Source organism: Macaca mulatta, chromosome X (genome assembly GCF_049350105.2).
Source record: "Macaca mulatta isolate MMU2019108-1 chromosome X, T2T-MMU8v2.0, whole genome shotgun sequence".
NCBI lineage: Eukaryota > Metazoa > Chordata > Mammalia > Primates > Cercopithecidae > Macaca > Macaca mulatta.
This window is the reverse complement of record NC_133426.1, coordinates 145,922,395-145,948,664: the sequence shown is the minus strand read 5'-3', so window position 1 is coordinate 145,948,664 and position 26,270 is coordinate 145,922,395. Positions and strand designations below refer to the sequence as shown.

At 38.8% G+C, this 26,270-nt stretch overlaps 1 long non-coding RNA gene across 1 annotated transcript in view; it reads left to right on the top strand.

Annotated features, from left to right (window-relative positions):
- LOC144338840 (uncharacterized) overlaps positions 1-24,945 on the top strand; it is an 86,758-nt gene extending 61,813 nt beyond the window's left edge. Inside the window, exon 2 of the long non-coding RNA XR_013413224.1 lies at positions 21,769-24,945. This is a non-coding gene — a long non-coding RNA (uncharacterized LOC144338840). The remainder of the gene's footprint in view (positions 1-21,768) is intronic.
- Positions 24,946-26,270: the final 1,325 nt, after the last annotated feature.

Genomic DNA, 26,270 nt, shown 5'->3' with positions numbered 1-26,270 from the left:
CCCAACCCATTAGATAGAGTCTCTATTGTCTCTCATTCCACACTCTATGTTCATGTGTACACATTATTTACAGTAAGCTACCTTACATTTTTTTTTTGTAACAAGGAAGAGTATAAATAACTTGTTTGATTGCTACAAAAGTCTCAAAGTGTACACTGTAATTGTGCCCATAGCCTCCAACACATGTTTCCTAAATGGAAAGGTGGATGTTGTGCCATTCAGCTGAACCTGATGAAGACACTGATGTGCTCAGTAGCAACTCAGAAAGAGGTTTCCTTTGTTGCAGTCATTTGTCTTGGCTAATGGGAATGCCAATCCAAATAGCTACGTACTGATAAAGAAGACTTATGGAGGGAACATTAATTTAGAGCGATAGTGGAGATTGATCTTAAAAGAAACTACCACTGGGATAATGCAAGAAGTGGGGTGATAAAAAGAAGTGAAAAGGAAAAGGTTCCCTTGTCCCTCTCGCCAGGTGGGTGACAGGGGGAGTGGTTTGCTTCTTTAGTGCCCTGCTACTCAAGCCTTAGGGGAAGCGTGCAGACAGGTTGTGGGGCTCTGACCCCACGGCAGTGTTTAGGGGTGAATGTTCAGAGCTCCTAAAGCCCCAGTGGGCGTGTGTTACAGTATGCTCTTTCAGTTTTGCTGTCTGTAGGTAGCTTGTGTTTATCAGCTCAATTAGACCCTCTGCCTTATCACAACGACAGAGGGCTTTCTGTATACTGGGTTCTTCTTGCCTTGGTGCACTGGAAAAATCGGATCACATGTGGGCTTGGAGAATGAGTGAAAGGTTTTATTGAATGGTGGAAGCTCTCCTCCTACCGCCCCGGCTGGTTGATGGCCTGCTGTTGTCTGCTGGTGTGTTCTTCTGGTGTGTTCCTCTCAATGTCCATCTGCTTGTGTCTCTGCCTGCTAGGGTCTCAGGGTTTTTATAGGCACAGGATGGGGGCACGGTGGGCCAGGGTGGTCTTGGGAAATGCAACATTTGGGCACAAAAACAGAAATACCTGTCCTCACCTAGGTCCATGGGCACAGGTCTGGGGGTGGAGCCCTAGCAGGGACCCCGTCCTTCTTTTCCCAGCACTTCCCTGCCGCCCCCCTCCCCATACCAGAGGGACCCTGGAAGAAAGGTTTATTCCATGAAAATCCCATTTGCCTTCAAGTTCAGCCTTTGGCCGGGATGATTGTTGGGGTGCTGATTCCTCTTACTCACACCTGTCAATCCAGGGCTGTATACAAGGCTGTGGTAGAACAGGTTTAGGAAGCTGCTGGCAGTGGAAGTGTGTGGGCTGAAGTTTTCTATGGAGCCAGGTCAATTTAAGAGGAGTTTACTCTGAGTCACCAGCAGGTGCTAGGTGGGGAGATCTCAGAATCATTTTAGCAGGAGGAAGCCAAAGTAATATGTCTGGATGGACTAGATTATCTGTCCAGCTAAGGGAGTGATTTAGAGTTGAAATGGTTGAGGGTCAGTGGATGAAAGAAATCAGAATGAGGAAAAAGGTACAGAGTGAGTGAGGGTGGGAAGTTGTGAACACTGAGCACGTGGCATGTTGTAGTAGGGACAGCTTGTGAAAGTTCTGTACAGAGTGGAGCCCTGTCTCTTGCTGCTAAGAGAGCAGTTAGAGTGTTTCTGGGAATTGACAATTGATGTGTGTTACCATTAAGATGGAGTTTGCTGATAGATTGATTTCTGACTCTGCTTGCCTGATATCCATATTGTCTATATTTGGTTAAAATGGAGCCTCTAAAATGGCTTATTCAAATGTCACAATATGCTTTTTTTCAGTAAACATGACCCCAGTGAAGAACTATTGAAGTAGTTGTCAAGTGAATAAAACTGAGAAATAACACCACACTCAAATAAAAATAGCACTATTTTTAGAAGTAATATTGGAAAAAGCTAAGATAAAAATATCCTTTCAGCTTTCTTCCAAGATGACTTGATTTTTCACTTTATTTCTCTACTATATTTCTTCCTGTGAATTTTGGTGTAATGTTTAGATTTAAAGCATGATAAGGTAACATAAACTCATTCATTTGCTCTTTTTGTGCTAACTTATAAGGAGAGAAGGAAGTAGTCTAACATTGAATACCTGTTATGTGCCAGCAACTTTATTTACACTATCCCCTGAAATTCTCACAACAGCCTATGAAATCAGAAGTATATTTTTGCTACAGATGGGGAAATTGATACTCTGTTTACTGAAATAGGTTCTATGGCTTCTCCAAAGTCACCCAGCTACTAAGTAGGGGAGCTGCATTTCAAACCCAGATCTTTCTGATTGCAAAACCCTTGTGTTCAGCTACTATGTTGGCACTTAACTCATAGAGTGGTTGTCAGGATTAAGTGAAATTAAGTAAAACAGTGCATGTAAGGTACTTAACAGAGCAGTATATAGAAAGAGCTCAATAAAGGGTAACTGCTATTACTGTCACCACCACCACCACCAGTATCCTGCCTTTCAAGTAGTAGAGGTTGACTGGCATAGAGGATGTGTGATTAACTGACAACAGAGTCTGGGAATAATCAAAATATTTCTGATCAGCAGAGCTTCTCTGGTCATCTGCCAGAGCCTATTCTCAAGTTATTTGTGTCCTTACTGTCTTCATCCTTATAACATTGTGAAGTTGGTATTTTTGCTCTTCCCACATTGTAGGTGAGCTGATTGAGCCTCAAAGACATGAGGTAACTTGCTCAAAGTAACAACTAGGAAATGGCAGAACTGGGATCCAGGTTTGTCTGAGTCCAAAACCCATGCTTTTAAAACTCCACCCGCCTTCCTTTCTGTAATTGTATGACCAGATTACTGAGGTTCTTTTGTGCCTCACCCATATGTTGTGCCATAGATGTAATATCCTGCATACACTAAACCATCATTTGTGTGGATCCATCCATAGTTCCCACTACAGGGAGTTTTGATTGTGACTGAAAATTTCCAAGGACTATAATAACTTATTTTCTAACTGATTTGTTCATTTTTAAATAAAGTGACACAATCAACTGGCAGGAATTTGAGAGTATTAAATGCTGTGATTAAATCTTTGTCAACCACCAGTCTGATCTCTGTGGCTGCAATATGGGATAAAAGGACGGTTCAGAATTTAATGTGGACACAGCTCTCAAAAGCACTGTCAGGGTTAAAAAGGCTACTTCAAAATATGGTCTCGGGAAATTTCCACATTGAAGTTTCACGATCAAGGTAACTCAGAGTCTTGAATAGTGAGGGCTGTGAAGAGGAAGCAATTGTAATTGGAGAAGCAGTTATAATCAACTCATAAAGAGTTTTTGAATAAAAAGAGCTGGTAACTGTAGTTACTTTAATTCACCAAAGCCTAGGGTATGAGAATGGTGGTTAAATGGACAAAGAATACTGAAATAAATAAAGTACCCTGTATTTTGGAGGTTGAGAAGAAAATGGTATTGGAACAACTGAGCTATTAGGCAGAAATGGTGTTAGACTTATCCTCCCAGATTTGGCTCAGTCATCCACAAAATAAATAAACCCTCATGCTGCAATATACCTGGAAAATAATTATGGCTGTTAAATGGCCTCCTGGTTAGCAAGACAAGCCAGTATACTCAGAAGATGAAAGCCCAAAGAACCAGCCTATGCACGGCTGGGCAAGAGAAGCTCATGCCAAGAATGATGTCTAGGGGATTTGCTGGCAGAATTTAATCTCATCCCTTTTCCTTTTCTCTGGGACTTGGCTAGCTTGGGGACAGAAAGACTCCAGCATTCTCTCTGTTGATATTCTCTAAAACAGTCTGCATTTCTCCAAGAGAAGCAGGCACAAGAAGTGATGGAGGGGTGCCTTAGAAATGAGTGCACTGATTTTTAAAGATGAGTTTATGTTATAGGAGCAAGATAGAAGGTCATAGAATTGTTCCATTCCCATACATCAAACTCTGCAGGGAGACCATATTATTTTCCTCTGTGCAATAAACCACTGAACATTCTCTCTGTTCAGGGAAAGCTCTGACTGTCGGTCTTGGCCTTCTCCAGGATCCAACCTGTGTACTTACCCCAACCAGCTCTGAGGCAGAGAGGATATTAGGACGTCTCATCCCTACCGTCAGGGAAGGCTTGGATCTCCTTTTATTCCCAGGGCCTATATTCATTATGGCTGAGGTGAACTGCCCCAATGAGGGCATATGATTAGAATTTTGCCTTATTTTCTTCCACCTGCCCATCAATTTTCCTGTAAACCCTCTTCTGCCGGTCTACAACCTCCTTTACCCACGCTTTCCTTGAAGCCTGGAGCCAGCTGTCATAATCTCAGCTGCTCATAGTTTTAAATTCTGAAATGCTAATGAGGATATATATATATATATATATATATATATATATATATATATGTATGATATTTTATGACTAGAATGTTAGGAGCTGTTTCTCACGTGTGAAGTCATGCGTCAGGGCATCAGGAGGACATCTGCTGACCAATAGTCTGCCCAGCAGCTGGTTGATACTTATGAAACAAATAGAAGAGTTTCCAGTTCTTAGATTGAGGTATGGCTCTGCGACTTAGTGCATAGAAACTCAAAGATTATGGATTTTATTACACTCAAAGTTTGAAGAGGCAGCGTGTAGTCGTGAGCAGAGCATGGGCTTTAGAATTACACAATCTGGATTCAAATCTTAGCTCAGCCACTTAGCGGCGACGTGACCTTGGGCAAATTGATCAGTCTCTTTGACTTTTTGTTTTATCCTATTAACACCACTCTCATACTATTTTTAGTGGTTGTACTAGCAAATACTATATATACACACACACATATACATAGTTGCATTTGCTAGTTGCTAGTTGGAGATATATATATATCCCTAAACTTTACCAGTTTGTTTAGAATGAATATTATATCATTTCATGGAAAATGTAAAAACTTTTAAATCCTATAGGTCCCTTTAACCCCCACTGTCATCTTTTATGTTATAATTATCATATGTATTACATCTACCTACAGTGAAAACCACACAAGAAAATGCTATGCTTTTTCTTCAAGCAATAATGTTTGTTTTAAAGAATTTAAGAACTAAATCATTTTAAATTATTTTCATTAAAAATTCAAAGCCTCTCTCTAGTACTATTTCCCTTTAGTCTAAAGAACACCGTAATGTGTTTTCTTAGTTTTTCTTTTTCTGAAAATGCATTTTACCATCATTCCTGAAGGATATTTTTACTAGATATAGAATTCTGGGTGAACTTTTTTCCTTTCATCACTTTAGGTATGCTATTCCATTGTCTTATATTTTTATATTTTCTAATGAGAAAGCCATAGTCATCCTGCTTCATTGTCATCAGATAAATGTAAATTAAAATCACAATGCAGGCCCTCTAGCTCCTGTTATAGTGGTGTAACTCCCCAATAGATCAACTCTCCCACTGGTAACTCTTCACTCTGGGCAAAATGCAAAGATAACTACCTGAGGATACTGAGGAGAAAGTACAGATGGGCAAACTGTGAAGGAGAACTGAAACTTGAAATAATGGACATGGGCATTTTGTGCTATTATTGTTTTTTGTAGCTTTGACCCAAGAGCAGGCATCAGTTGTTGAGTGAGGCAGGACAGTAAAGGTAGCTAAAACTCAAGTAGAAATGGTGCTGCCTTCCTGGCTAGGAGAATTAGGGAAAGAAACCCAGGTAACCATGTCTGGAGAGTGAAGGATAATTCCCAGAGGGTAGAGAGCTGTAGAAGGAGATCTAATCCTGTGTGTAAACATCGTGAAAGTCTCAGGCTGACCCCTGAACTGCATTGTTATAAAACAGACTCAAAGGAGAATAGCAAAGACTTAAAGACTTGAACTTATACTTAAACTAACATGACCCATTGCTGATAGTTGTTTTGTGTGTACTGTATAATTTTCATTCAGTTGATTTTTTTCCTAGTTATCTTTCTGTTAATTTCTATTTTAATTCTATTGTGGTTAAAAAATTCTGAATGATTTCAATATTTTAAAATTTGTTGAGGTTTTCTTCATAAAATTGATTTTGATAAATACTCTATGTGACATGAAAAATGTGGATTCTGGCTTGTTTGTATGCAGTGCTTTATAAATGAATATTACATCAAGTTTGTTAATTGTGCTCTTCAGAAATTTTATGTATATACTGATTTTTTTGTCTGCCTGTTCTATCAGCTATTAAGATAAGTGTGTTAATAATCCTTTATGATTGGAGAGTTGTCAATTTCTCTTTTTAGTTTTGTTGGTTTTTTTGCTTTATATACTTTGAGGCCATATTCTGTGTATATAGTTTTAGGATAATAATATCTTCATGTTGAAGATAATGACTTCTTTATCATTTTGAGGATACTGAAGGGTTTTTACCGCTTATTATAAAATGTTGTTCTATTATCTATAATAATGCTTATTGCCTTAAAATTTACTTTGCGTGATACCAGTATAGTTATGACAGGCTTCTTTTGGTTAATGTTTGAATTACTTATTTTTTTTACCCTTTTACTTTAGACTTTTCGGTGCCCTTATATATTTTTTTAAAATATTAACTCTTGTAAGAATAATAAAGTTAACTGTATTTTACTTTATTTTTATTTTTTGTTTTTTGAGACAGAGTCTTGCTCTGTCACCGAGGCTGGAGTTCAGTGGCACGATCTCAGGCAACTGCAACCTCCGCCTCCTGGGTTCAAGTGATTCTCATGCCTCGGCCTCCCAAGTAGCTGGGATTACAGGCGTGCACCACCACATTAGGCTAATTTTTGTATTTTTAGTAGAGACAGGTTTCACCATGTTGGCCTGGTGGTCTCGAACTCCCAACCTCAGGTGATTTGCCCACCTCAGTCTCCCAAAGTGCTAGGATTAGAGGCGTGAGCCACCACGCTCTGCCAAGATATAATTTCCATACTTTTAAGTGTACAATTCAATGGTTTTTAGCCTATTCTCAAAGTTGTCACCACTATCTAATTTTAGGACATTTTCATTATCCCCCAAAGAAGCCCATTATTCTCATCCAATTTCTCCCTCATCCCAAGACCCCAGAAAATATTAATTTACTTTCCATCCCTATAGATTTGCCTATTCTGGATATTTCACATAAATAGAATTATACAAAATGTGGTCTTTTGTGTTTAGTTTCTTTAATTAGCATAAGGCTTGTAAGGTTAATCCATGTTGTAGTATATATCAGTCCTTCATTTTTTTATGTTGGAAACCATCCCATGTATGGCTCTAACATATGTGGCTTATCCATTCATTAACGGATGGACGTTTGGGTTCTTTCCACTTTTTGGTCATTATGAATAATACTGCCACGAACACTTATGTAAAGGTTTCATGTCAACATATGTTTTCAATGTGTTTGAGTATATATCTAGGAGTAGGATTGCTGGGGTTATATGTTAAATTTATATTTAATACCTTGAGGAACTGCCAAGCTATTTGGCTCTTGTTTCTATTCCATTGAGGTATACATCTATCCTTATGTCGCTCACAATGTCTTAATTACTGTAGCTTTGTAATAAATTTTGAAATTTGAAAGAATGAGTCTTCTAACTTTTTTTTGAGATTGTTTTGGTTGTTCTGAGTCTCTTGCATTTCTGTATAAATTTTATGATTAGTTTGTCAATTTCTGCACAAAATCCAGCTGGGAATTTGAAACATATTGCATTGAATTTGTAGATCAATTTGGGGAGCATCACCATCTCAACAATAGGAATTTTTCAAACCCATAAATATAAGATGTCTTTCCATTTATTTAGGTCTTCTTTACTAATTTTTTTTCAACAATATTTTGTAGTTTTCAATATATAAATCTTGCATTCCTTTAACAAATTTCTAAGTGCTTTATTCTTTTTCATGCTATTGTAAATGGAATTTTCTTAATTTCATTTTCATAATATGCATTGGTAATGTATAGAAATACTATGGATTGTTGGATATTGATCTTGTACTCTAGAACTTTGCTGAACTCTCTTATTTGTTCTAATAGATTTTTGAGGAGATTTCTTGTGATTTCCTCTATATGTATAAGATTGTCTCATCTCTGAATAGAGACAGTTCTATTTCTTCCTCTATAACTTGATGAATTTTATTTCATTTTCTTGTGTAATTGCCCTGCTAGAATCTCCAGAACAATGTTGAGTAAAAGTGATGAGAGTGGACATCGTTATCTACCTTCTGATGTTAGGGAGAAAATATTATTATTATTTTTTTTCACTAATGAGTAAGATGTTGACTGTAGGTTTTTCATAGCTTGGTATTTTTCAGGTTGAGAAAATTTCCTAGTATTTCTACTGTGTTGAGTGTTTTCATCATGAATGAGTGTTGGATTGTGTCAAATGCTTTTTCTGCATCTATTGAGATGATCGTGTGATTTTTGTCCTTTAATATATTTATATGGTATATTACATTGATTGATTTTCATATGCCAAATCAGCTAGAATTCCTAAGATAGACTCCCTATGGCTGTGGTACATAGTTCTTTTTATGTGTTGCTGAATTTGTTTTAGTAGTATTTCATTGAGAATTTTGGCATCTATATTCATAAAATATGTTGGTCTGTCATCTTATTTTTTGTGATGTCTGTGTCTTGTTTTGGTATCATTGTACATAGTTTTGGTTTGGTTTTGGTTGTTTTTTTTCCTGTTTGGTTTTGTAATCTTGGTATTTTATTTGGAGTAATGAGTTATTTTACATACATTGTAATTCCTGATATAGCTGAGTTTATATGTACCATGTTGTTTTTCATTTCCTTCTTGGCTCACTTGTATTTCTTCTGTCATCTTTTCTTACTGTCTTTTGGATAAATTACAAAATATATTGTTCTGTTCTGTGTTTTCTTCTAATAATTTGTTAGTTATACATATTTGTGCTATACTTTTAGAGGCTACTCTAGAGATTATAGCATGCATTTGTGAATTATTTCACTGTACTGAAAATTATTATTTAGCCATATCTCCATAACCAATATAAAACCTTAGAATCTCAAAACTCTGTTTACCTTTATCTTGCTTTTTTGTTATTGTTGTCATTGAATATGAATTCTACATGATAGTATTGTTATTACTTTGTGAAGTTAATATTTATTTATATTAACCCACATATTACTTCATTCCTCTATTCTTCATTCCTTCCTGCATTTCCACATTCCTGTCTGGTATCCTTTTTTTCTGTCTCAAGGATTCCTTTTATTCTTTTTTGTAGTGCAGAGCTTGGAATGGTTGTCTACTCTATGGAAGTTTAGTTCATCTAGTCCTAATTGTTATCAAAGCTCTCTCAGGCATCTAAATACCACTTTTATAATTTATTCATATTTAAGTAATTATTACAGCAGAAGTGTCTATTTACTGTGACTTATTACATTCTACTTGGAAGCAGAAGTAGTATGATAATTTTTAAATAGCTGTCTCTCACACTCAATTTTAAGCTACGTGAGTGTAGGAACATTTTCTGCTTTGCTTATTTTGGGTTGTCTAACATTTAATAAGTTATTTATGAATAAATGAATGAATGAATAAGTGACACAGTATCTGTAAGTCCTTGTCATTTGGTAAGTACTCAATAAAATAAATATTACCTAACCTTTTAAATATTTGATCTCTGTTAATCGCATGTCACATTAGGGTGGGGACTAAAATTTGCACCTATTACCAGTCATTTTTGCCTGCCTCTGAATACAGGGATCAAGAGAAAGTATCAGGGAAGCCTGCAGAGTTGAGAGGTTGAGGCATAACTGACTGAACTATTTACATAGGTTTACTGAAGCTCTGTCTTGTAACTAACAACTGGAGAATACGATAGTAATCACTCAGTAGCCTCCACATGTAAGAGTCTTCAAATTAGCAAAGGAGACCGGGAAAAATGATGTACAATTGTACAGCATAATGTGACTATGTGGATAAAAGGGAAGAAAGAGGACACCGTTCTACCCAAGTTAGATGATAAAGTTTTTGACATATTAGAAAGTAGTGTTATATAGGTAGCTGGTTTTCAATATGTATCTCAGGGTCTTGTAAAAGTAGTTGCTATATCCCTGCATTCTAGAATCAAGAGACATATTGGGTAGAATATAGCCAATTACAAGTCAGCCAGACACTCTGGTTATCAATTGCTATGACATAAATTGAGGGTAAAAGATTTATATTTGGCCATTTTCAAAAAGGATCTACTAAGAGAAATTATTATCCTCAAAGCTGTGACATTTTTAAAAGAGAAACATCATATATTGTCTCCAAAGATAATGCATCATAGCAGATAAAAGGAATTTTTTTTGATTTAATACAATAATGTTCTTTTGCTTTTTAAAGCATTTTGTTTTCTATGGGGGCCAAATGTTTTGACATTTTAACAATTCTGTTTGTTCACCCAGCTTGGGAAATAAGTAGAAAGCAAGTTCCCCATACTTCCCCCGTAGTTTGGACAGCATTGGACATACATGGACAGCATTTTATCATTGACAGAACCCATTCCCATTGTTTTCATATTTGAGTTTCACAGTAATCCATTGAGAGAGGCAGGGAAGAGAGCTGCTATCAGTCCTACAGGTATAGAAACCAAGACTCCGAATTCTAGCCAGTGCTTTTGTTGTTATCCAGCTTTGCCATCTTAGAAGCCGAGTTGATGTTTGGGCTAGCATTTATTCAGTCATCTCAAACCCCCACATTTCAATTTTAGTATATTAGAAAGAAAATGAATAAATAAAATTTTCAACTCTTGCTGGTTCAAAAGATCTATTTTCTCACATATTTAATTAGACTTGTGTGTAGTAACCTACCTTGAACTCTGCTTTCATCTGAGAAATCCTATCATGGTAAAATATGTCTTGGAAAAAAATATCAAAAGGTAAGAATTAAAAATGCAAGTTAAGGGCCGGGCGCGGTGGCTCACGCCTGTAATCCCAGCACTTTGGGAGGCCGAGACGGGCGGATCACGAGGTCAGGAGATCGAGACCATCCTGGCTAACACGGTGAAACCCCGTCTCTACTAAAAAATACAAAAAACTAGCCGGGCGAGGTGGCGGGCGCCTATAGTCCCAGCTACTCGGGAGGCTGAGGCAGGAGAATGGCGTGAACCCGGGAGGCGGAGCTTGCAGTGAGCTGAGATCCGGCCACCGCACTCCAGCCTGGGTGACAGAGCGAGACTCCGTCTCAAAAAAAAAAAAAAAAAAAAAAAAAAATGCAAGTTAAGCTGAAGTTCCCGACTTAAAAAAGATTATTGCAAAGATAGCTTTCTCACTCAAGTGAAGGAAATGAGTGGTGAGAAAGTCCAGGCTTTATAGTAGAAAGGACAAATATGATCATTAATTCATTAGTCAACCACATTTCCCTCTTATCTTTGTCCTGAAGAAACTGGTCTGTTTTTCTATTGGTGATGAAATATCAGATAAAAAATAATTATGCTTGGTAATTTTCTTTATATCTATAATTGATTGTAGCCATTTTATGCAACAAAATAAAAAGTTTTTAGTTAGACGCTAGATGAATCTGCCTTTTTTGGATGGCCAATTGAATTGTCAATAACACTTTGTCATAAACTTTGCAAGTTACTTTTTAAAGCATTCAGGCCTACAAACTTGACCTTGGCTGCCTTGGTGGTGCCCCAGGGACTGGGGTTACTTACCTCTGCTCGGCCACTCCACCCTCATTTCTGCTTCTATTGCTTAATTGCTAACTGGTTTAAGTTCTTTCTCTCACTCTGTGTCATATATATATATATATATATATATATATATATATATATATTCAAATATATTTGAATGTATATCCCAAATAATTGAATAATTGGCTGGAATGAATATTTAATGAATATTTAATTGAATACATAACTGCTTTAATAGATTTTCCTTAGTTTTATTCTGAATTGACTAGTTGCCTTGGGATTTTAATTCATTTATTGTAATGATGTTTACTGAACACTCACCATGTGCTAGGTATATTGTAGGGGCTAGGGATAGAGCAGAAAACAATAGAGGCATAAATCCCTGATCTCATAGACTGTATATTCAAGTATCAGGGGAGACAGAATTAAACAATAAATGCAACACATAGTGTGTTGGTGATAAGTACCATTGAGTAAAATAAAGGATGGTAGTAGGACAAGTAATACACGTGAGGTATATAGGAGAGTGTAGCATATTGAATTGGGTGGCAACGAAAGGCCTCACTGGGAAGGTGCCATTTGAGCGAAGACCTGAAGGAGTTGAAGGAATGATGCATGCAGCTATCTGGGGAGAGATCATTCGGGAGAGGCAGAATAGCAATTGTAAAGATCATGATATGGGCCTACATGTAGCCAGGTGGGTGAAATGCTGGGTGGCTGGAGCTGCGTGAGAGAGGCAGAGTGTGGTAGGAGACAACGTCAGAGAGCACATGGAAATCCAGATCATGGGGGTCCTTGTAGGCCAGTACAAGGAGTAGAGTTTATATTCTGGGGGAGATGGGGAGCCAGTGGAAGGATTTGTGCAGAGACCTCATATGATCTGAGATGTGTTAAGGGGATCACTCTGGCTGCTGTTTTAAAAAGGGACTGAAGAGGCAAGGGCCGAGGCTGACCAGTGAGGAGTCTGTTGCCACAATCTAGGGGAGAGATGATGGTGGCTAAACCAGGTGGCAACAATGGAGGGAGTGAAGAATGATTGGGTTCTAGATATATTCTGAAAGTATTGCCAAGAGAATGTTCCTACAGATGGGGTGTGGAGTGTGGGAGGAAGAGAGGAGTTAGGATCATCTTAAGGATTTGACCTGAACAACTAAAAGGATGAGATTATCATTAACTTAGATGGGGAAGATTGAGGAGGAGCAGGTTTTTGGGGGTAAAGTCAGGGTTTTGGTTTTGGATATGTTAAATTTGAGGCACCTATTGATATCCAAGTAGAGCTATTGAGGAGGCACTTTGAAACATATATCTGGGCCTCAAAAGATCACATCCCCCTTCACCCCCACACACAAACATTTAGATGTTGTGTCTATATAGAAGGAAATTAAAGCCATGACACAGATGAGATCACCAAGGGAGTGAGCATAGAGAAGGGGAAATGTCCAAAGACAAGGCCCTGGTGCCCTCTAACACTTAAAGTTCAAAAGAGAGACCAGTGAGGTAACTGGAGAACCCTTAAGTGTGTGCCTGGCGGTGAGAGTAAATGAGAACAAATTTTGTTTCTTAAGAGTCTGTTGACTCTATTAGGCGTTGCCCCATCCCTGGGGTTGGTGGGATCTCAGAGTAGACTGTATGTCAGGAGATTCCTCACTTATTTTTAATATTTGGTGGGAGATAGTCCCCTCACAATTTTGTTGATTACAACATGGAAAAGAGATATTGGGCAGTGACAGTGTGTCAAAGCAAATATTGTAATGGAAACACTTTTTGTTCTAGCCAAGACAATGTGTTATAATTAAGACATTGGTACATTCCATCATCATGACAGGCCAATGGAGTTCTTTGCTGATTTTGAGTGGGGAGGAGCAGGGTGTGGTAGGATAAAGATGGAAAGGTTAGCATGAAGCAAGAAAGAATAAACATTGGAACATATAACATCATTTATTCTGACATCCAACAAGTCACACAAAAGAGGACACTTGGAGTTTTCCCCACCATTAAATATCATGTCAGCAGTGACAACTTGGAGGCTTATTCCATATCTCTTGCTAGTTTGAAGAGCCAACCTTGATACATAAATCTCTTCTGAAGCAGAAGTTTAAGGCCATGTGTATTGTGAATTGAAGATTTAGCCCAATTTTTGGTTCTTTGCTCTTTCACTTTTACCCTCTATGAAGTGACTGCCAGTATCTGTCATTTGTAAGAATCAATTTAGAAAATAGGTGAGATAGTGCAAATTCTGAGTGTAGCTTCAAGTCCCAGGTGAGTTTCCTAAAGCACAATGGCACTGCAGCATCCTTGCTGATACCTAGGAACAGCACTAATTAATTTTCAGTGCCTTTCCCCATCTGATAATTTTGGTCACAAAGGTTCATTTCTAAAAGATGGCCCGGAGCAGATTTAAGCATAGAGTCCTTTAATTGGCATGAGTAAGCAACAGTTGGACTTTCTGAATTGAGTTCTTCCGTGGTTAACCAGAGCACATAGAGATAACATTAATTGCCTCATAGCTCCCAAATAGAGATGAAGGGAGGGAAGAAAGAAAGCAAAGTCATGAGTGGTCTGACTGAATTAGTCCATGGGAATTGTTTCTGGGCTTTGTTTCTTCATGTAAACTCTGATTTGAAAGCAAAATATTTGAGTTATAAACGGGTAGTATAACAGTTGGACTACATAATAACATTTATAATTTGATACAAAATTTCAAAAACCATTTTCTATGAATAATGCCTTAAAGAGAAAGGACTTAATGGTTGAACCTGTCAGGGTTTTCGAAGTTTTCATTTTATTTTTGGGATGGAGTTTATGAAATTTAGGCCTTTATTGCTTTATGTACTAAAATATTCTCTTGTTTATGTTATACACATTCACGCACGCGCGCACACACACACGCACACAGAAGATACACACACAAAGGGTGCTGGTTTGTGAGAGCTTTTCATTTCAAAAGAGAACTGTCAAATTTGTGAAAGAATAAAGTGTGTAGAGTAAGTGCTCGCTTATAAGATACCACATTTTATATAGAATGAAGCATTTTAGGTAAGCTATATAAGCTATTTCCATAAAGGTACACTATGTGTATGAGTCCAAGGGAAATTGTGATGGGAGAGAGAAATACTGATGATGCTATCATGCTTGTATTTTGTGTCGTGCTATATTCTTGAGCCTACTGTTGTTCATGGTTAGAAGACAAGCTGGGCACTCAGTGGGTTTTAGGGTCATAGTCTGTATCCTTGCACTTAACTCAGTAAAAGCTCCTGAGGAAAGCATTTCAACTTTCTCTAATGGGCTCTCTGAATTTGCCAAAATGAGCATGATGTGATAGCAGGAGGTATGCTCTATGAACTCCCCAGATCAGCAGCACCAGGGCCAACTCCCAAAAGCACTGCCAGAATCACTGGCGCTGTGGTGGCTAATAGGGTCATCATATCCAAAATGTCCATTTCCAAAAGTGTCTGTTTCACATCTGTCTGTAGGACTTGCCTCTTGCCTAGAAGCTCCAGATTTTGACAACTGGGTTGAAATATTGAAACTCTAGGCAATAAGACATGCTTTTTATTCAAACTGTTCATTCTACGATAAGGTTTTTAGGTCCACACTTAAATGTTGCTTACCCTAGCAGGAAATGAGGGTGAGGGATTTTGTAGTTGTTTTCTGAGTGTCCCGTTATTGGAGTGTGAACAGCTGCAAATGGATGGCTCCTCTCTGTCACATGTCTTGGCCCAGGCATATGCTTTGTTGACACCCTTGTTCAGTGCTTTCTCTCTGTCTGTGCCTGCAGGCCTTTGCCTCAGGCATGCTCAACCTCAGATGCACAGAGCAATGAGCTATGGTCTGGTTTAAGAAGCAATAAGACCTGATTGTTCTGTGTGACATTGTCTCCTCTTTATATGTGTGTGTTCATTTGTTCAATTGCTTGTCTTCTGTGTTGTGCTATATTCTTGAGCCCACTGACATTTTTCTTGAAATAACTATGAGAAAGATCCTGTGATACTTTGTATCAAGTGGTAAACAGTACCTGAGAATTTTAAAGCTGCAAATGAAGCTGTTATAAAGTTATAAAGCTAACACTGCAAGTTACTGAAGGAATATGAGGCAGGCCTTATGAGAATCTGGAATGAGATTTGGGCTGAGGTGATGAAGATATCTCCAGAAATTCCCACAAATAGAAGTTGGTTAAAGCTTCTTTTCCCTTCTCTTTTGTTTCCAAAGAAGTGGCATCCTACCTTCTTTCTGATAATTCACTGCTCTCATTCCCTTCAGGACTGTGCTCTGTCAATTATCCTCTCTCTGTAGATCTTGAAGTTCTCCTTCTTTCCTGGCGCCTTTCACCTGTAAAACATTCGCCAGCCTCCTCTAGCACCCTACTCCCAGCCAATTTCCATGACCTTATCATATCTCAACCTTTATCCCTTTTTGCTCTGCCTTCTGTGTATACTACTGAGCTGAAAGTGCTCATTCAGTGGGTATTTTGAGATGAATTGTGTCCTCTCAAAATAGATGTGTTGAAGTCCTAGCCTCCGGTACTACAGAATGTGACCTTATTTAGAAATAGGGTCTTTACAGAGGTAATCAAGTTAAAATGATATCATTAAGGTGGGCCCTAATACAATATGACTGGTGTCTTTATAAAAAGGGGAAATTTGGACATAAGACAGACGTGTACAGAGTAGATGATATGAAGACACAGGGAGAACATAATCTATAAGCCAAAGAATGGCTGAGGCTATTGGAAGCTAGGAGAAGGGTCTGGAACAGCGCCTTCCTCACAGCCCTTAGGAGGAACCAACCCTGCTGACACTTTTATCACTGACTAATAGCCTTCAAAACCATGACACAATAAATTTCTGCTGTTTAAGCCACCCAGTTTTTGGTACTTTGTTATGCAGGCCTAGCAAACTAACACAGTGGACACAAATATGATTTCCTAATGATTGAATCCAAGGGCTCCTTCTTACCTACTGTGTTAGTCCATTTTCCCATTACTATAAAGAAATACCTGTTACTGGGTAATTTATAAAGAAAAGAGGTTTAATTGACTCATGGGACTTGCCTTGTCTCAGATGGAACTTTGGACTTTGGACATTTGAGTTAATGCTGGAATGAGTTAAGACTTTGGGGGATTATTGGAAAGGCCTGATTGTATTTTAAAATGTGAGAAGGACATGAGATTTGGGAGGGGCCAAGGCAGAATGATATCGTTTGCATGTGTGTCCCCACCCAAATCTCATGTTGAAATTTAATCCTTAATGTTGAAGGTGGGGTTGGTGGGAGGGGACTGGATCATGGGGGTGGATGTCTTATGAATGGTTTAACACCATCCCCTCAGTGCTGTCCTTGTGATAGTAAGTTCTCACAAGATCTGGTTGTTTAAAAGTGTATAGCACCTCCCTCCCTCACTCTTGCCTCTGCTCTGGCCATGTGACATTCTTCTTCCCCGTTCACCTTCCACCATGATTGTAGTCTCTCTGAGGACTCCCCAGAAGCTAAGTAGATGTCAGTACCATGCTTCCTGTATGGCCTGAAGAACCATGAGCCAATGAAATCTCCTTTCTTTATAAATTACCCAGTGTCAAATATTTCTTTATAGCAATGTGAGAATGGACTAGCACACTCGTTCTGGTCAATCCCTCTGTACATTTTAATTCAATAAATCTCTTTTAAAATTTGAGAGTCAGCATAGTGAGGCAGAATAAACCAGAGCTTTGGAATTAGGACAAACTATGTTCAAATTCTTGGGTAATTTTACTCATCTTTTCTAAACCCATGAAATAGAATTTGTATCTACCTTATATGGTGATTGTGAGCATTACATGAGATAATGTATGTAAAATATGTGGCATATAGTAAGCACAAAATAAAAAAAAAATATTAAGCACTGTAGTCAGCTTGGGAAGAACCTAGACATTGAGTGGTTAGCTGAGATGCTAAGTCAAATATTAGTACCCAGGAAGTAAAAATATGATGATGGTTTAGGGTAAGTGTTTGCTCCTCCTCCATGCTCTTACCTTTCTCACTATACTTAGCAGTGTTATTTATTTACTGAGTTTTATTTGTGTGTTTCATCTCCTATTTGATTTCAAGATCATTGATAGTGGACATAGAGAATAACTGATGAATGAAAAAATGAGTAAATGGGACAAATCTAGAAGCTCATTCTTGGCCAATCTGAGGGGTAAGGGATCATGCTGTGTATCAAGGCTACTGAGGAGGCTGAGTCAGAAGAACCAGTTGAACCCAGGAGGCGGATGTTGCAGTGAGTCAAGATCGTGCCACTATGCTCCAGGCTGGGTGACAGAGTGAGACTCCATCTCAAAAAAAAAAAAAAAAAAAAAGAAGAAGCTGCTATTAACAAATTGATTGCTTGGACTAAAATGTGTTCTTCCAAGTTCTCAACAATCCTCCTCTGCCAGGATTGGATCTTTTTTTTTTTTTTTTTTTTTTTTTTTTTTTTTTTTTAAATCACTACTGGAGTGGATTTACTGCAGTCAGTCAAGCTGAGTGAGCAATGAATATGTACTTCCAACATGTTTCTTGAAACTCTGTATACTAGTGTTGTGTGTTGCTGTCACCACTTCTGTGATTTCATCAGATTTGTCCACTTGTGCTACCCAGGCACAGAAATAACTATAATATTGACTTATTTTTTAGTAGTTGCTAACTTTATGAATGCACAATGCCAAATCAGAAAAAGCATTCACTTTATAGGCGAAAATTATATGGCAGTAAACCTGGAAATCACAAATATCAGTACATTGGAACTGTCTACTTCTCTTGTAGTTTCAAAACGTAAGCTGGATGTTCACAAGAATGGGCTTCCTCATTGATAAGTTTGGATGTGTGTCCCCACCCAAATCTCATATTGAAATGTAAATCTCAGTGTTAGAGATGGGGTCTGATCGGACGTGATTGGATCATGGGCTTGAATTTCTCACGAATGACTTAGCACCGTCCCCTTGGTGCTGTCCTTGTGATAGCCAGTGAGTTCTTGTGAGATCTGGTCATTTAAATGTGTGTGGCCCCTTCCTGCTCTCTCTCTTGTTCCTACTTTTGCCAAGTGAGGTGCAAGTTCCTACTTCACCTTCTGCCATGATTGTAAGCTTCCAGAGGCCTCTCCAGAGGCATATGCTGGTGTTATGCTTCCTGTACAGCCTGCAGAACTGTGAACTGATTAAACCTCTTTTCTTTATAAATTACCCATTCTTGGGTATTTCTTTATGGCAATGCAATGTTACCTTATACACTCAGCAAATATTAATTTTCTTTGATGAACAGTCTGGAGGCTGTTTGTATTCCTCATTATATGATCCTCCCAGATGGGTTTGTACTGACTTTTTAATAATTCAAACATAAGCTTCCCTTTCACCCCAATCTGCGGAATATCTTTTCTAGTTATTTAGGGGTCTAAATAGCTTTTTCTAACAACTCTGTATTTACTCAGTTTACCTGTGACCCTTATCCTCCTGTCCATTTATTCTAGTCTAGATACAATATTTCTCAGTGCAGGTATAGAAATAATGAAAAGTAAAAGTAGACTTTTTTCTAGTGCTATTCATTTCTGGCTTTATCATGGAACTGAAAATGAAAAGCTATATTAATACTTCACTGAGTAAGATGGTTTGTTTGGCTAGACAAGATGGTAGGCATTAATAAAATATTAATAACATTTTAAAAAGAGGAAATAGGTGTGTTACTCCCACCCTTTTAAGAAAATAAAAAGCATAACGTAGAGAGTGGCAAGAGAGGAAGGTAAATAAATGTATTTTTTTTTTTCTGAGAAAGAGAAGTTATAAAGTGATTCTCTATTTCAGGCCAAATTTTTTCCTAACTTGGGCCTGATTATAGTCAAGTGCACACTTTACTGTAAAACTCGGAGTATTTAGGGTATCCACAGTCAATGTCCCATTGTATCATGCAACCCACGTCTTCTTTTAAATACCCTGGCATGCATGTCCTCATCTTAGTGTTACCGATAACACTGAAAAATTGGGGACAGCCTAAATGTCAAACAGTTCAAAAGCAATTCATTAAACTTATGATACAGACATGTGATGGCATATTATGCAGCTGATAAAAATTTTGTTGTGGAAAGAGATTTAATGGCATGGGATGATGTTCACAATATGTCTATAATTGAGAAAGAAGCAGATTTCACAATAGTAAGTACCATAGGAGCCTAACAAAATCAGTACGTATAGTCATAGAAGTCTGGAATATAATTTCTCAAATTTTTACCAGTGGCTGGCTCTGGGTTGTGAAATTAAAGGTGAGTTTTAAGTTTCTTTTGTGCTTTTCTATATTCACTATATTTTTATAGTGAACATATATTAACTTTACAATCAGGAAGAGAAAAAGGGAGGAAATCTCTCCCCCTTATAAACACTATGTAATGGGTTGAACAGTGGCCCCCAAAATATATGTTCACATCCTAACCCCCAGAACCTATGAATGTGACCTTATTTGGAAAAAGAGTGTTTGCAGCTATACCTAAGTTAAGGATCTCATGAGTCATTCTGGATTATCCACGTGACCCTAAATCCAATGATAAGTTTCTTTATAAGAGACAGAAGAGGAGAAGGCACAGACACAGACGAGAAAGCCCTGTGAAGATGGAGGCAGAGATTGGAGTGATATGGCCACAGGCTAAGGAGTACTGACAGCCACCAGAAGCCAAAAGAGACAAAGAATGATTCACTTCTAGTGCCTCCAGAAGGAGTGTAGCTTCGTTGATACCTTGCTTTTTGGCCATCAGAACTGCAAGAAAATAAATTTCTGTTTAAAATTTGTGGCAATTAGTTTCAGTGATCACAGAAAACTCATATGTACTGCAATGGCCCATGCTGCCAATTGGTTATTTTTTCTATGTGAGCATCTGACTGGGCTTTTGCCTCTCCCTCTTCTTAGTCCCAAGTCACTGTATTTGCCATCTTCAAAGTACCATGCTGAGCTCTGTTGCCAGCTCAATGTCCATTTCAAATTGCGTGCTTCCTCTTTGCTTCTTCCTGCCCATCTCCTCTTTGTTCTTATTTGTGAGATGTTCCTTTTGATCACTACAGGTTGCACCTATCATTTGGTCTTCCAGTTTTCTCTGGCAATTGAACATTTGTTACTTGTGACATTCACAAAAGGACCTTAATGGCTGCCTAGGGCCTCTGTATTTTCAAAGGAGACCTAGTGACTTTCACCACCCTTTAAAATATCTGCTGTGACTTGAAGAAGCTCCCAAGTGACATTGGCACCCAGGATACCTGCGATATATTACTATCCTGTTAAGGGAGAAAGGGAACTTCTTTAAAGCAACACCGGGAAAATTCATTCCCAGGTCCCTGAAGATATTTCCCAAACATCACAGGTAGAGAATTTGCAGATATTTTGTTGTTTCTATTTGCTTAGTAGAAGAGGCTTGTTGGTAACCTGACACTGCCTGCCATGCTAGCCTCATTTCCTTCCTTTTGCTGATGGGCCAGTGATCTTTAGGTGCTGTGTGTCATTGCCAGTCCTCATCCTGAGGCCATTACTCCCATTCTCTGCTCTACCATGAATGAGACTCTCTTAGCCTGACTTGTTCTCCTCCCTCTCCCCTGATCCTTCAGTCTTGGTTCAAGTATTACCTTTAAGAACCATTTGCTGACTCCCACTTCCCAGCCTGGGCCAGGCACTAGGCCCAACCTTTTGTGTTTCTCTAGTAGCATGGCCTCACCTCTACCCTCCATGTATTCACAATACTGGGAAGTGATCTCTTCGTTAAGGTTGGACATTTTTAAGTTCCGTGTTTCTTACAATAGGGGTTCCATAAGACAAAAGGAAGATGAAATGAGGCAACCTCTCATGCTAATGCAATATTTTCTATGACGGAATAATCTCTGCAAGGAAAATGCTATAAGTAAGTCACTACCATGGAAATCTTTTATCTTCTGTCCACTGGATCTATATACTAAATTCCCTAAGCAAAACTCATTTTCTTTTGCAAGAAGAAAAAAGACGGAAGTGGGCAAGAAAAAGTTGAACAGAGGCCTCCTGAATGTGAGAAAATGCTTATTTTAAGTGATTATAATAAGAAAAGGAAATGATGTGTTTGGGTCTTTCCTACTTTATTGTGAACTACTTGAGAGAAGCAAAATTTGGATTCCTTCCACTTGGCATAGAGTTGGTGCTCCCCAGATGTTTACAGAATGAGTAAATATTTTCCCTACAGTCCTATACTTTTTGTTCCAGAACTGTGAAGAGAGAAGCAGAGCAAGCATGCTGATATCAGATCTGCCATTTGTCTGGATTAGTGTCCTGAAGCCCTTTAGTCAAGACCTTCTTATCGCCCATCTCAGAAGCATAAAAGGGTGACAGGATTTTCAGCAGGTAAGAATGGGAAAAAAATAGATAATGCTTTTTCGTTTCAGTCTAGAAAAAGTACCAACAAGGAGCTGTATGCTGGGAGGTGATAAGGATGACACACACAATGGGGAAAATCAATGCACAGTCCCTCTCTGGCACCAGAGATTTTGCTAAGAGGCCAATCAACTTTGTTTCTGACATCCCTCCACAACAGAACCTAGAATTTCAAGAATAATTGATGGAAAGTGGTGCGCCGAGGCATTTGCAAGCTATACCACTCGTGCTAAAACAAGACAACAGATGGTTTTAGTTACTGCCATCAGACTTGAGCACAAAATTTGAAAGCAGCCCCACAGTTGTATGGTTTCTCCTGGAATGGGATAGAACTACGCTCTTCCTAGTCATGAGGTCCTGAGGCCAAGCCAAATGCTGTCTGGGAACTGAGTCTGAGAAAATTCTGAGTCTGGAGGAATAATGTAATTTATACCTAGGAAGGAAAGCAGGAAGGTCAAGAGTCAGGAGATTGATCAAACAGGTCATCACGCTTGAAGGGCAGTGTTTGCTGGAAGCCAGATAAGCCTAAGGGAGCAAGCAGAGAGGAAAGCAAGATGCAAAGGGTTGAACTTGGTGCCAAAAGTAATTTCACGAATACAGTCTTCCTCCGTATGACCTGGCATGTTTCCCTGGGCAAGGGGCATGCTCTTAAAGCTCCAGAATGGCTGTCTTTCCTCATTTTGTGGCCCAGTTAGGTTAGCCCAAAGCTGACAAACATCAGCCACAAAGAATTGTATATTTTGGGGTGGGAGTGAGATTAGTAGAGTCCTGCCAAATGCAGAACCTATGTTAACAAGCAAATTTGAAGATGAATAATATATCCTCTGTGAACCACAGAACACCACATACTTCCACAAATATGTACTGAGCTGTGTTTCCTGAGTGCAAGGCACTCTAATTACAGTAAGGAGGGTAGAGAGGTGATTATTAAATTCTATGCTCTCAGTAAATACAGAATGTTTTATCTCAGCTAATTAAGGCATGCAGAGGGATTGGAAAACATGGGTCATGGTCAAGGTACAGTACCAGGTAAAGTAGGGGAGTGATAAGAAACATGGCTAGAAAGAAATATTGGGGTAAACTCCAGTGTCAGCTAGAGCAGCTCTTACTTTGAACATGAATTGCATAGCACTCTGTAGAATATCTTGAAAGTATGAAAGGTAGTTAGGCCACTGCAGTGGTCTAGGTAGAGATGATGTGAGCCTGACTTACTCTGGTGGCAGTGGAAGGAGAACGGAGGAGACAGGACTGACTGACATATTGGAGAGCTAAATTGGTTCTGACTTGGTGTCAGGATTTTTCACAAAGACAGAGCAGATAGGATGCAGATATAGATTATATAGATCAGATACAGATGTAGATGAGGAGGGGATTTTTTAAGGGAATTGGCTCACATGATTATGGAGGCTGAGAAGTTCCCTAACAGGCATGGCTCAGTTCAAGTCTGAAAGCTTCAAGTCCTGCAGTCCTAAGGCCAGAGAGTCTAGAGTTCTAATGTCCAAGTGCACGAGAAGAATGTCCCAGCTCCCGGAAGGAAAGAGAAGAAAACACCATTCCTCCACCCTTTTTTGTTCTACTGGGGTTCCTATCTGATTGGATAGTGCTTGCCCACATTGAAGGTGGATCTTCCCCAATCAGTCCACTGACTCATGTGTCAGTCTCCTTTGGAAACACCCTCATAGACACACCCAGAAACAATGCTTTACCAGTCCAGTCATCTGGGTATTCCTTAATCCAGATGACACCTAAAGTTAACCATCATACTAGGTAACTCACTGAATGTTGGAAATAAGGTAGAGAGGAAACAAAGATGACAGCAAATTTGTAAGCCTGGGTGACTAGATAAATAGGATCACTCATAGAACTAGAGAAATCAGCTTAAGTCATTGATTTGAAAGATGAGAAGATTTGCTTGATTTTGAACATGTTGGGTTTACAATGGTGGTTAAACATCTGAATGGAGATACTGCCAAAAGGCAGTTGGAAATGTAAAACAAAACTAGGGTAGATCCTACTGCAATAGGTTTCCATAAGTGCCTACGCTCTCCCTACCTCAAATGCTGGCAAGAATGTGGAGAAAAGGAAACATTTGTGCACTGTTGGTGGAAATGTAAATTAGTACAACCACTACGGAGAACAGTTTGGAGGTTCCTCGAAAAACTAAAAATTGAGCTACAATAGGTCCCAGCAATCCCACTGCTGGGTGTATACCCAAAAGAAAGGAAATCAGTATATCTAAGAGATATCTGCACTCCTCTGTATATTGCAGTACTGTTTACAATTGCTAAGACTTGGAAGCAACCTAAGTGTCCATGAACAGATGAATGGATAAAGAAAATGTGGTATCTATACACAATGGAATACTATTCAGCCATTAAAAAAATGAGATCCAGTCATTTGCAACAACTTGGATGGAAGTGGTGATCATTGTGTTAAGGGAAGTAAGCCAGGCACAGGAAGACTAACATTGCATGTTCTCACTTATTTGTGGAGTCTAAAAATCAAAACAACTGAACTCTTGGAGATAAGAGAGTAGGATGGCTACCAGAGGCTGGGAATGGTATTGGGGATCTGGGGAGGAGGTGAGGATGGTTAATGGGCACAAAATATATAAATAACGAATAAGACCTACTGTTTGATAGCACCATAGGGCGACTTTGGTCAATAATAACTTGATTGTACATTTTAAAATTACTTAAAGAGTATAATTGGATTGTTCATAACACAAAGGATAAATGCTTGAGGGGATGGATACCCCATTTTCCATGATGTGCTTATTTCACATTGCATGCCTGTATCAAAGCATCTCATGTGTCCCATAAATATATACAGCTACTATGTACCCACAAATTTTTTTTGAAAAAATTTAAAATAAATAAAATGGCTTAAAAATCAACCATTTAAAAAGTGCAAGAGCACAATCAGAACTGAAATCTGTCAAAATGAATAAAAATGTTGTTAAAAAGTATAGGGTCACTTTTACTAAGGATGAAACAAGAAAAAGAAAAACACATTGGTCACAGGACTGAAGTAGCATCATGTCATGAAAACCAAAGGAAAAGAGAATTTCACGAAAGGGAGTGGCAGATAACTTTGCCAGTTGCTACAGGGAATTTGAATAGAACAGGGACTGAATGGTTTTGCAATTAGGAGATCCTGGAAGTCTTACATGACTTCTGAGAAAGCACTTTCAGCAGTGGCAAGGGTGAGGGATGGAGAAGTCAGGTTACAGAATGTTTATGTGTAAATGAGAGGTGAGAAAGTAAAACTCTGGGTGTCCATGTCTGAGGATTGGTGCAGTTTGGCTGCTTCAGAGTCACTTGCAGAGCCTGTAAAAATATGGATTGCCAAGCCTCAGAACTGTATTCAGATTCATCAAGTCTGGGGCGGGGCCTAAAAATCTGGCTTTTAAAAAAGCACTCCAGACAGAAAACCAAGCACCGCATGTTCTCACTCATAAGTGGGAGTTGAACAATGAGAACACATGGACACAGGGAGGGGAACATCACACATCAGGGCCTGTCACGGGGTGGGGGGAAAGGAGAGGGAGAGCATTAGGACAAATACCTAATGCATGTGGGGCTTAAAACTGAGATGATGCGTTGATAGGTACAGCAAACCACCATGGCACATGTATGCCTATGTAGCAAACCTACATATTCTGCACATGTATCCCAGAACGTAAAGAAAAAAAAAAAGAAAAAGATAAAGAAAAAGAAAGCACTCCAGGTGTCACTTACGCACAGGTAGATTTGACAACCACTGTTTAGACTATTATTTCAAGAAATCTGCTAGTAAAGTGGAAGAGAGAGAAAGAGGACTATATTAATGAGGATTGGCTAAGCAATATAACATTAACAAATAACCTTCAAATCTCAGTGCTTTAACACACACAAATACTTGATTTCTCACTCATACTGTATAATCATCATAATCCAGAGGAGAGGTCTCTGTTTGACCCAGGCTAACAGAGACTTGAATCATCTGTTGCTGTACCTTCTGGAACACGAAGTCTCCTCAGTTGCCGCTTCAATGAGAAAGAGTGCATGGACATTTCACACCTGTTCTTCCAAGCTTCTGCCCTAAGTGACATGTTACTTCACTCATAGTTCACTGGTGAAAATGAGTCACATAAGCCTATGTAACTGCAAGAGAGTGGACAGTGCTTACTTTTTATGCCTGGGAGGAGAGGACAACTGGATATTGGTGAGAACGAGTCATGTTTGCTTGGAAGGGAGCAGAGATGCAGAAAAGTGAGGCTTTGGAGAGAACCAAGCATATGTGTAAGCCAAGAGAAAGGTACCAGAGTAAGAGGAATTGGGAAAAAACAAAAG